The sequence below is a fragment of the Bombina bombina genome, chromosome 5 (genome assembly GCF_027579735.1).
Source record: "Bombina bombina isolate aBomBom1 chromosome 5, aBomBom1.pri, whole genome shotgun sequence".
Taxonomy (NCBI): domain Eukaryota; kingdom Metazoa; phylum Chordata; class Amphibia; order Anura; family Bombinatoridae; genus Bombina; species Bombina bombina.
The window spans coordinates 405,852,928-405,863,540 of record NC_069503.1 but is presented as its reverse complement, the minus strand read 5'-3'; the positions used below and the strand labels follow the sequence as shown (position 1 = coordinate 405,863,540).

At 39.0% G+C, this 10,613-nt stretch overlaps 1 protein-coding gene across 6 annotated transcripts in view; it reads left to right on the top strand.

Moving 5' to 3' along the window:
* The window catches only part of SLC4A7 (solute carrier family 4 member 7), a 558,274-nt gene that overhangs the window by 528,647 nt on the left and 19,014 nt on the right, over positions 1–10,613 (top strand). The window lies entirely within an intron of this gene.

The window sequence follows — 10,613 nt, the reverse complement described above, 5'->3', positions numbered from 1 at the left end:
GTGATACACCCAGTTCCAATAAGAGAACAAGGAATGGGATTTTATTCCAATCTGTTCATAGTTCCCAAAAAAGAGGGAACATTCAGACCAATTTTGGATCTAAAGATCCTAAACAAATTTCTCAGGGTACCATCGTTCAAAATGGAAACTATTCGAACGATCCTACCTACTATCCAGGAAAATCAATTTATGACTACCGTGGATTTAAAGGATGCGTACCTACATATTCCTATCCACAAGGAACATCATCAGTTCCTAAGGTTCGCTTTTCTGGACAAGCATTACCAGTTTGTGGCACTTCCATTTGGATTAGCCACTGCTCCAAGGATTTTCACAAAGGTACTATGGTCCCTTCTAGCGGTTCTAAGACCAAGGGGCATTGCAGTAGTACCTTACTTGGACGACATCCTGATTCAAGCGTCGTCCCTGTCAAAAGCAAAGGCTCATACGGACATCGTCCTAGCCTTTCTCAGATCTCACGGATGGAAGGTGAACAAAGAAAAAAGTTCTCTGTCCCCGTCAACAAGAGTTCCCTTCTTGGGAACAATAATAGATTCCTTAGAAATGAGGATTTTTCTGACAGAGGTCAGAAAATCAAAACTTCTAAGCTCTTGTCAAGTACTTCATTCTGCTCCTCGTCCTTCCATAGCGCAGTGCATGGAAGTAATAGGATTGATGGTTGCAACAATGGACATAGTTCCTTTTGCACGAATTCATCTAAGACCATTACAACTGTGCATGCTCAGACAGTGGAATGGGGATTATACAGACTTGTCTCCGACGATTCAAGTAGATCAAAAGACCAGAGATTCACTCCGTTGGTGGCTGACCCTGGACAATCTGTCACAGGGAATGAGCTTCCGCAGACCAGAGTGGGTCATTGTCACGACCGACGCCAGCCTAGTGGGCTGGGGCGCGGTCTGGGAATCCCTGAAAGCTCAGGGTCTATGGTCTCGGGAAGAGTCTCTTCTCCCGATAAACATTCTGGAACTGAGAGCGATATTCAATGCTCTGAGCTTGGCCTCAACTAGCAAAGGCCAAATTCATAAGGTTTCAGTCAGACAACATGACGACCGTTGCATATATCAATCATCAGGGGGGAACAAGGACTTCCCTGGCGATGAAAGAAGTGACCAAGATAATTCAATGGGCGGAGGATCACTCCTGCCACTTGTCTGCGATCCACATCCCAGGAGTGGAAAATTGGGAAGCAGATTTTCTGAGTCGTCAGACATTCCATCCGGGGGAGTGGGAACTCCATCCGGAAATCTTTGCCCAAATAACTCAATTATGGGGCATTCCAGACATGGATCTGATGGCGTCTCGTCAGAACTTCAAGGTTCCTTGCTACGGGTCCAGATCCAGGGATCCCAAGGCGACCCTAGTAGATCCACTAGTAGCACCTTGGACCTTCAACCTAGCTTATGTATTCCCACCGTTTCCTCTCATCCCCAGGCTGGTAGCCAGGATCAATCAGGAGAGGGCCTCTGTGATCTTGATAGCTCCTGCGTGGCCACGCAGGACTTGGTATGCAGACCTGGTGAATATGTCATCGGCTCCACCATGGAAGCTACCTTTGAGACAGGACCTTCTTGTTCAGGGTCCATTCGAACATCCGAATCTGGTTTCCCTCCAACTGACGGCTTGGAGATTGAACGCTTGATTTTATCAAAGCGTGGGTTTTCAGATTCTGTAATAGATACTCTGATTCAGGCTAGAAAGCCTGTAACTAGAAAAATTTACCATAAAATATGGAAAAAATATATCTGTTGGTGTGAATCTAAAGGATTCCCATGGAACAAGATAAAAATTCCTAAGATTCTATCCTTTCTACAAGAAGGTTTGGAGAAAGGATTATCTGCAAGTTCTCTGAAGGGACAGATCTCTGTTTATCTGTTTTACTTCACAAAAGACTGGCAGCTGTGCCAGATGTTCAAGCATTTGTTCAGGCTCTGGTTAGGATCAAGCCTGTTTACAGACCTTTGACTCCTCCCTGGAGTCTAAATCTAGTTCTTTCAGTTCTTCAAGGGGTTCCGTTTGAACCCTTACATTCCGTAGATATTAAGTTATTATCTTGGAAAGTTTTGTTTTTGGTTGCAATTTCTTCTGCTAGAAGAGTTTCAGAGTTATCTGCTCTGCAGTGTTCTCCGCCCTATCTGGTGTTCCATGCAGATAAGGTAGTTTTGCGTACTAAGCCTGGTTTTCTTCCGAAAGTTGTTTCCAACAAAAATATTAACCAGGAGATAGTTGTACCTTCTTTGTGTCCGAATCCAGTTTCAAAGAAAGAACGTTTGTTACACAATTTGGACGTAGTCCGTGCTCTAAAATTCTATTTAGAGGCTACTAAAGATTTCAGACAAACATCTTCCTTGTTTGTTGTTTATTCTGGTAAAAGGAGAGGTCAAAAAGCGACTTCTACCTCTCTTTCCTTTTGGCTTAAAAGCATTATCCGATTGGCTTATGAGACTGCCGGACGGCAGCCTCCTGAAAGAATCACAGCTCACTCCACTAGGGCTGTGGCTTCCACATGGGCCTTCAAGAACGAGGCTTCTGTTGACCAGATATGTAAGGCAGCGACTTGGTCTTCACTGCACACTTTTGCCAAATTTTACAAATTTGATACTTTTGCTTCTTCGGAGGCTATTTTTGGGAGAAAGGTTTTGCAAGCCGTGGTGCCTTCCATTTAGGTGACCTGCTTTGCTCCCTCCCTTCATCCGTGTCCTAAAGCTTTGGTATTGGTTCCCACAAGTAAGGATGACGCCGTGGACCGGACACACCAATTTTGGAGAAAACAGAATTTATGCTTACCTGATAAATTACTTTCTCCAACGGTGTGTCCGGTCCACGGCCCGCCCTGGTTTTTTAATCAGGTCTGATGAATTATTTTCTCTAACTACAGTCACCACGGTATCATATGGTTTCTCCTATATATATTTCCTCCTGTCCGTCGGTCGAATGACTGGGGTGGGCGGAGCCTAGGAGGGATCATGTGACCAGCTTTGCTGGGACTCTTTGCCATTTCCTGTTGGGGAAGAGAATATCCCACAAGTAAGGATGACGCCGTGGACCGGACACACCGTTGGAGAAAGTAATTTATCAGGTAAGCATAAATTCTGTTATTGCAATAAATTTGCACAGTATCATACTTGAAAATGCTGATTTGCTAAATGTAGGAAATAACATTTATTTATTGATTGATTTTATTAAAAATCTAGGAAACTGGTTATTGGTAAAGTGTTGCCTAGAACACTGGAGTTAAATATAAAATGAATTCATACAGAAATAGGCATTGGACAATGTTTTGGGACATTAATAACTAGTATTTGAATATTGATTCCCATAGACTTTCATGTTTCATTTGAAGATTAATATGCTACATTAAAATATTCAAATGTTATATTCCACTCTAGAAGCATTAGCCACATAATTCACTTTCCTTTTCTGTGTCATTTAACTTCATTACAAGCTCGTTCATTTTTCATTACAAGCACATTAATTTGAATTAGATAAGTCATCTGAATTACATGTGCATTAGTTTTGTAGCATCTGGATTTCTTACATATCTATTGAGTAATCATGAAAAAAACCTATAAGAAAAATAATTCTAAGGCTTTTCTGTATGGCTTTGCTGGTTTTCACAGACCTACATGGAATTAAAATTTCAAGTTGGCAGCTAATTTTTAACATGACAATTAATTCATTTAGTATTGTTAATTGTCTAAAGAAGGACTTCGCAAACTCTACCTTGTGGGCCACATCTTGTCCTCAAATACTTTTTGTGTGGCCTTTTGAACCACTGAGCAGACACCTCCGTCAGTAATTTCTTATAGATAAAGCAGTTCTAGGCTCCTCATTAGGTAATTAGGTGTATTTATATCAAATTTTCTAAATGTGAATAGAATATACAATTAAAGGGATAGAAAACCCAAATATTTTCTTTTGTAATTCAGACAGAGTATACCATTAGTTTCCAATTTACTTATATTATTAAGTTTGCTTCGTTCCAATTATATTCTGGGTTGAAGAGATACCTAGGTAGGCATCTGGAGCATGGAGGAAAAAGTGCTGCCATCTCGTGTTCTTGCAATTAGATAACATTCCTGCAAAACTGCTGCCATATAGTGCTCAATGGGTCAGCTCCTACGCATATGTCCCTGCTTTTCAACAAAAGATACCAAAGGAACGAAGTAAACATGATAATAGAAGTAAAATAGAAAGTTGTTTAAAATTGCATGCTATATGTATGTATAACAATTTGGGTTTCATATGCCTTTAAATAAGTTAATTAATAGTAAATAATTTTTTATGTAATTTTTAACTAAAATATGATTATTATCTATTCTCATACAAAAGAGAACATTTTGAAACAGAGTTAAAGTTAAAAAGTCTGCGGACAATCCCTCAATTAGAGACTATGACCTTCCACATTAAAAATGTTTGGGCACCCCTGATCTAATGTATTTGAGCACATTTTTTTCATTTAACTAATAACATCAATTCATCACTTGTACAAATAAATTTGATGGCTAGATCATTAAGTCCTTATCTGGTCAAATAAAGAAAACAGACTTAAAACTCATTCCTTGCAAGTGTTCCTTTAGACGCTTAAAGGGACAGTCTAGGCCAAAATAATTTCTTAGACCTTGAAGGCCACCTCTTTTCAGAATGCATTTTAACAGTTTTTCACCACTAGAGGGTGTTAGTTCACGTATTTCATATAGATAACACTGTGCTCGTGCACGTGAAGTTATCTGGGAGCAGGCACTGATTGGCTAGACTGCAAGTCTGTCAAAAGAACTGAAATAAAGGGGCAGTTTGCAGAGGCTTAGATACAAGATAATCACAGAGGTTAAAAGTATATTATTATAACTGTGTTGGTTATGCAAAAATGGGGAATGGGTAATAAAGGGATTATCTATCTTTTAAAACAATAAAAATTCTGGTGTAGACTGTCCATTTAAGTCTAGCCTCAGTTACTAACGGCTAGATTACGAGTTTTGCGGTAAGAGCGGCTCGGTGCTAACCTGCAAGTTATTTCCACCGCTCACCTCCCTATAGCGCTGCTATTACAGGTTTTCATAAACCCAGCGTTAGCAGGCAATATGTGAGCGTAGAGCAAAATTGATCTCCATACCGCACTCCAATAGCAGTGCTGCTTTGAGCGGGTTTTTCGTGCTCGTGCACGATTTCCCTGTAGTCATCAATGGGGAGAGCCGGCTAAAAAAAAAATCCTAACACCTGCAATAAAGGAGCGTAAAGCTCCGTAACACAGCCCCCATTGATTCCTATGGGGAAAGAAAATTTATGTTTACACCTAACACCCTAACATAAACCCAGAGTCTAAACACCCCTAATCTGCTGCCCCTGACATCGCCGACACCTAAATACAGGTATAAATACAGGTATTAACCCCTAATCTGCCACTCCCGATATCGCCACCACATACATTATACTTATTAACCCCTAATCTACCGCCCCCAATGTCGTAGCTACCTACACTTATTAACCCTTAATCTGCCGCCCCAAATGTGGTCCCTACCTACACTTATTAACCCCTAATACGTCGCCGCCACTATACTAAAGTTATAAACCCCTAAACCTAGGTCTAACCCTAACCCACTAACTTTGATATAATTAAAATAAATCATTATTACATTTATTATACACTATCTTTAACTAATTAATTCCTATTTAATACTAAATACTTACCTATAAAATAAACCCTAAGATAGCTACAATATAACTAATAGTTACATTGTATCTAGCTTAGTTTTTATTTTACAGGTAAGTTTGTATTTATTTTAACTAGGTAGAATAGTTACTAAATAGTTATTAACTATTTACTAACTACCTAGTTAAAATAAATACAAATTTACCTGTAAAATTAAACCTAACCTGAGTAACACTAACACCTAATCTTACACTACAATTAAATAAATTACATTAATTAAATACAATTAACCAAATTACAAAAAACCAAACACTAAATTACACAAAATAAAAAATTAATTATCAAATATTTAAACTAATTACACCTAAACTAATAGCCCTATCAAAATAAAAAAGCCCCTCCAAAATAAAAAAAACCCAAGCCTAAACTAAACTGCCAATAGCCCTTAAAAGGGCCTTTTGCGGGGCATTGCCCCAAAGAAATCAGCTCTTTTACTTGTAAAAAAAATACAAACAACCCCCCAACAGTAAAACCCACCACCCACACAACCAAACCCCCCAAATAAAATTCTATCTTAAAAAACCTAAGCTCCCCATTGCCCTGAAAAGGGCATTTGGATGGGCATTGCCCTTAAAAGTGCATTTAGCTCTTTTTCCGCCCAAACCCTAAGCTAAAAACAAAACCCACCCAATAAACCCTTCAAAAAATCTAACACTATCCCCCAAAGATTCACTTACAGTTTTTGAAGACCCGACATCCATCCTCAACGAAGCGGCAGAAGTCCTCATCGAAGCCATCAGAAGTCTTCATCCAAGCTGGCAGAAGTTTTCATCCAGACGGCATCTTCTATCTTCATCCTAAACCCTTAAAAAAAAAAACTAATACTAACCCCCGAAGATCCACTTACAGTTTTTGAAGACCCGACATCCATCCTCAACGAAGCGGCAGAAGTCCTCATTGAAGCCGGCAGAAGTCTTCATCCAAGCGTGCCGAAGTCTTCATCCAACCGGGCAGAAGTCTTCATCCAGACGGCATCTTCTATCTTCATCCCTCCGGCGCAGAGCAGCTTCATCTTCAAGACATCCGGTATGGAGCATTCTCTTCAATCGACGGCTTTTCCAGAATGAAGGTTCCTTTAAGGGACATCATCCAAGATGGCGTCCCTTGAATTCCGATTGGCCAATTGGAATTCAAGAGACTTCTGCTGGCTTCGATGAGGACTTCTGCCACTTCGTTGAGGATGGATATCGGGTCTTCAAAAACTGTAAGTGGATCTTCGGGGGTTAGTGTTAGAGTTTTTTTAAGGGTTTATTGGGTGGGTTTTATTTTTAGCTTAGGGTTTGAGCGGAAAAGAGCTAAATTCCCTTTTAAGGGCAATGCCCATCCAAATGCCATTTTCAGGGCAATGGGGAGCTTAGGTTTTTTTAGATAGGATTTTATTTGGGGGGCTGGTTGTGTGGGTGGTGGGTTTTACTGTTGGGGGGTTGTTTTTATTATTTTTTTACAGGTAAAAGAGCTGATTTCTTTGGGACAATGCCCCGCAAGCGGCTGGTGAATTATGAAGACGGAGGTGCACTTGGCCCTGCCTCTGACCACACCCCTTGAAAAAGCCCCGCCCCTCATATGACTCTCTACACATACACGAGAGAGAGAGAACAAGAGAAGAAAAAAAGGAGAAAGAGAGAACATTTGTATTTTATTATTCAGATAGATCATACAATTTTTAAACAACTTTTCAATTTACTTCTATAATTAAATTTGCTTCATTCTCTTGGTATCCTTTGCAGAAGGAGCAGCAAAGCACAACTAGCTGAACACTTCTAGTCAATCAATCAAAAAGATAAAGCCAGCTCCCAGTAGTGTAGGATATGTACATATTATTTTTGCAACAAAAGATACCAAGAGAACAAACTACATGTGAAAATAAAAGTACATTTTAAAAGTGACTTAAATTTGCATGCTGTATCTGAATCTCGCAAGTTTAATTTTTTTCCTATCCCTTTCAATGTCTTATCAAAGGGTATTTCATTGGAGTGTAAACCATATTTTACTAACAAAATGCAGTTTCAATGTTTTTTTAAACATTCAGTTTTCATGCAGATCTTTTGTAATGGAATGCTTTATTTTGTATATGTAAATATTTGTATTAATATGCAATACAGGAGGTGTCCCTTTAAAAGCTTATATTTAAACCCTGGAACAAGATTATGATCTTGTTTAAATGGTAAAATAAAGAGAAAATATAGGAACTTTTTGCTTTTACAAGTCGCTCTTACAGTGACATCTGTCATTAGTTGTGCTAACAGTCAATACAATGGACTTAACAGAAATCGGTAGATATTAATGTATAACAGCTGTTACTATTTCTTTTATCACATATACATGCAGAAGTAGACTGTGTTCCTGTGAGTACAAAACTAAACCAGCAGACAGGTCACAGGACTATTAAACTCTAGTGTGTATTGCTTCCTATTGGTGCTGCATTGGGATAAAAGGCTAATATACTAATACCTGCACTGGATTCAGCCACATGTAATATTTATATTGAAAAAACTTTGGGTTAAGATTATTATCTCTGTAATGCATTTTATACTTTAAAATTAAATTGTATCAGTGCATTGGGTGTGCTGTAACTCTCTCTGGTATGCAAGAGGTTAATCAGTAAGATGCAGGATATTGGACATGTTTTTATTACAGATCCAGAGAGATTTACAACCTTTTTTCCCTTTTACTGCTGTAAAAGGAAGGGGGGAAACGTTGTAAATCTCTCTGCATCTGTAATAAAAACATGTCCAATATCCTGCATCTTACTGATTAACCTCTTGCATACCAGAGAGAGTTACAGCACACCCAATGCACCGATACAATTTAATTTTAAAGTATAAAATGCATTACAGAGGTAATAATCTTAACCCAAAGTTTTTTCAATATAAATATTACATGTGGCTGAATCCAGTGCAAGTAATAGTATATTAGCCTTTTATCCCAATGCAGCGCCAATAGGAAGCAATACACACTAGAGTTTAATAGTCCTGTGACCTGTCTGCTGGTTTAGTTTTGTACTCACAGGAACACAGTCTACTTCTGCATGTATATGTGATAAAAGAAATAGTAACATCTCATGGGGATATACACACTATTTGCATTATTGCATAGATAGACATGGTTCAGTGCACTGACACTTCAACCGGTTGAGTGCCTGCAGGTTGTGGCGGCTGGATTGTAGCTACACAGTGCAATCCACAGGTATTACAAATTTAAAACAATAAATCTCAGTGCTTAGTGAAAAGTGAGCTCCCAGCCACAGCACCAGCCCCCACCCCCACCCTGATTGCACTTACCGTTGTTGTCTTTACCGTGCCTGGCTGCAGCATGAGTCATACATTACATAATGACTTCCTTAACTGACCTCAGAGCTGAGAGACACAGACTTGGCTTGGGAGGTTTTCTTAGTCACTCAGGATTCATCAGACCACCACGTGCAACGAAGGATTTCCCAACTCCTGCTCTAGATAACTAGCATAATTTCTCAGTACCCCACCATTTGTTAGAAGAAAAAAAAAACATGTTTAAAAAAAATAAATTAAAAAAATTGCTGCTGGGCTGTGCGCACTGCAAAACCGCTGCTACTCACTTTATAGGCACAGAGGGCTCATCTAAACCGGGCATATGCCTGATGCTCAGTCAGTCTGGAAACTGCACATTCCCAGCACTGAAAGGCCCGACCACTGCTTAGAACTCACAGCTCAGTCACTCTGGGGTTCTAGCGCTGGAGGAGCCTCATCAAGCCACAGCGTCATCACGTGACTGTAGTAATGACCGTTAGCACCACCTGCTGTCTGCTCACTCACACTGTCTATCGCACAGGCTGAACTGTGCGATTAAGACAGTATAGGGATGGGTTGGGAGGCGGAGCAGGCTGCAGGCAAATATAGTGAGAGCACTATAACCTGACAGGCATCAGGCTAACCGCACATGCGGTTAAATAGAAAAAAAAAAAATATTCAAACATTTTTTTCTAATTTTTTTTAAATAAGACTTTGGCTTTTATTTTTTTTTGGGCTATAAATTAAATATAATTTTTCCAATAGGGGGGCTATTGGAAAAATTATATTTTATTCAAAGTTTTTTTTTTCCTTCATTTGGGCTGGGGGTTCACGTGCGGCTGTGAACATATGGAGGAGCCTCCACTGAACTTACCTGTGAAATGAAAATAAAACCTAAGCTAGCTACAATATAACTATTAGTTATATTGTAGCTAGCTTAGGGTTTATTTTAAATGTATTTAGTTTTAAATAGGAATTATTTAGGTATTATTTGTAATTTTTATTTAGATTTATTTTAATTATATTAAAAGTTAGTGGTGTTAGGGTTAGACTTAGGGTTAGGTTTAAGGGTTAATAACTTTAGTTTAGTGGCAGCGATGTTAGGGACAGCAGATTAGGGGTTAATAACAGTAATGTAGGTTGTGGCTATGTTAGGGACAGCAGATTAGGGGTTAATAACAGTAATGTAGGTTTTGGCGATGTTAGGGACAGCAGATTAGGGGTTAATAATATTTAACTAGTGTTTACGATCCGGGAGTTCGGCGGTTTAGGGGTTAATATGTTTATTATAGTGTTTGCGATGCAGGGGTGAATACCTAAAAGCCAATGAGTACTAGCAGGAAGTACAACATGGAATACTAATTGTGATAGTTTCAGATTAAATTACATAATTAAGTACATAATTCCAAGTACAGTCATTACAATATTATTCCTTTCTAATATACAAATCCATTTTTTTTTAACTAATTTTGTTGATCTACAGTGGGTATTGAAAAGAATCACCCCCCTTGAAAATAATCCCATTTTGTTGCTTTGCAGCCTGAACTAGAGACAAACAGATTTATTGTTTATCCAGTTGTAATTACTCAGTGCAACTTATAACATCCAAGGGAAAG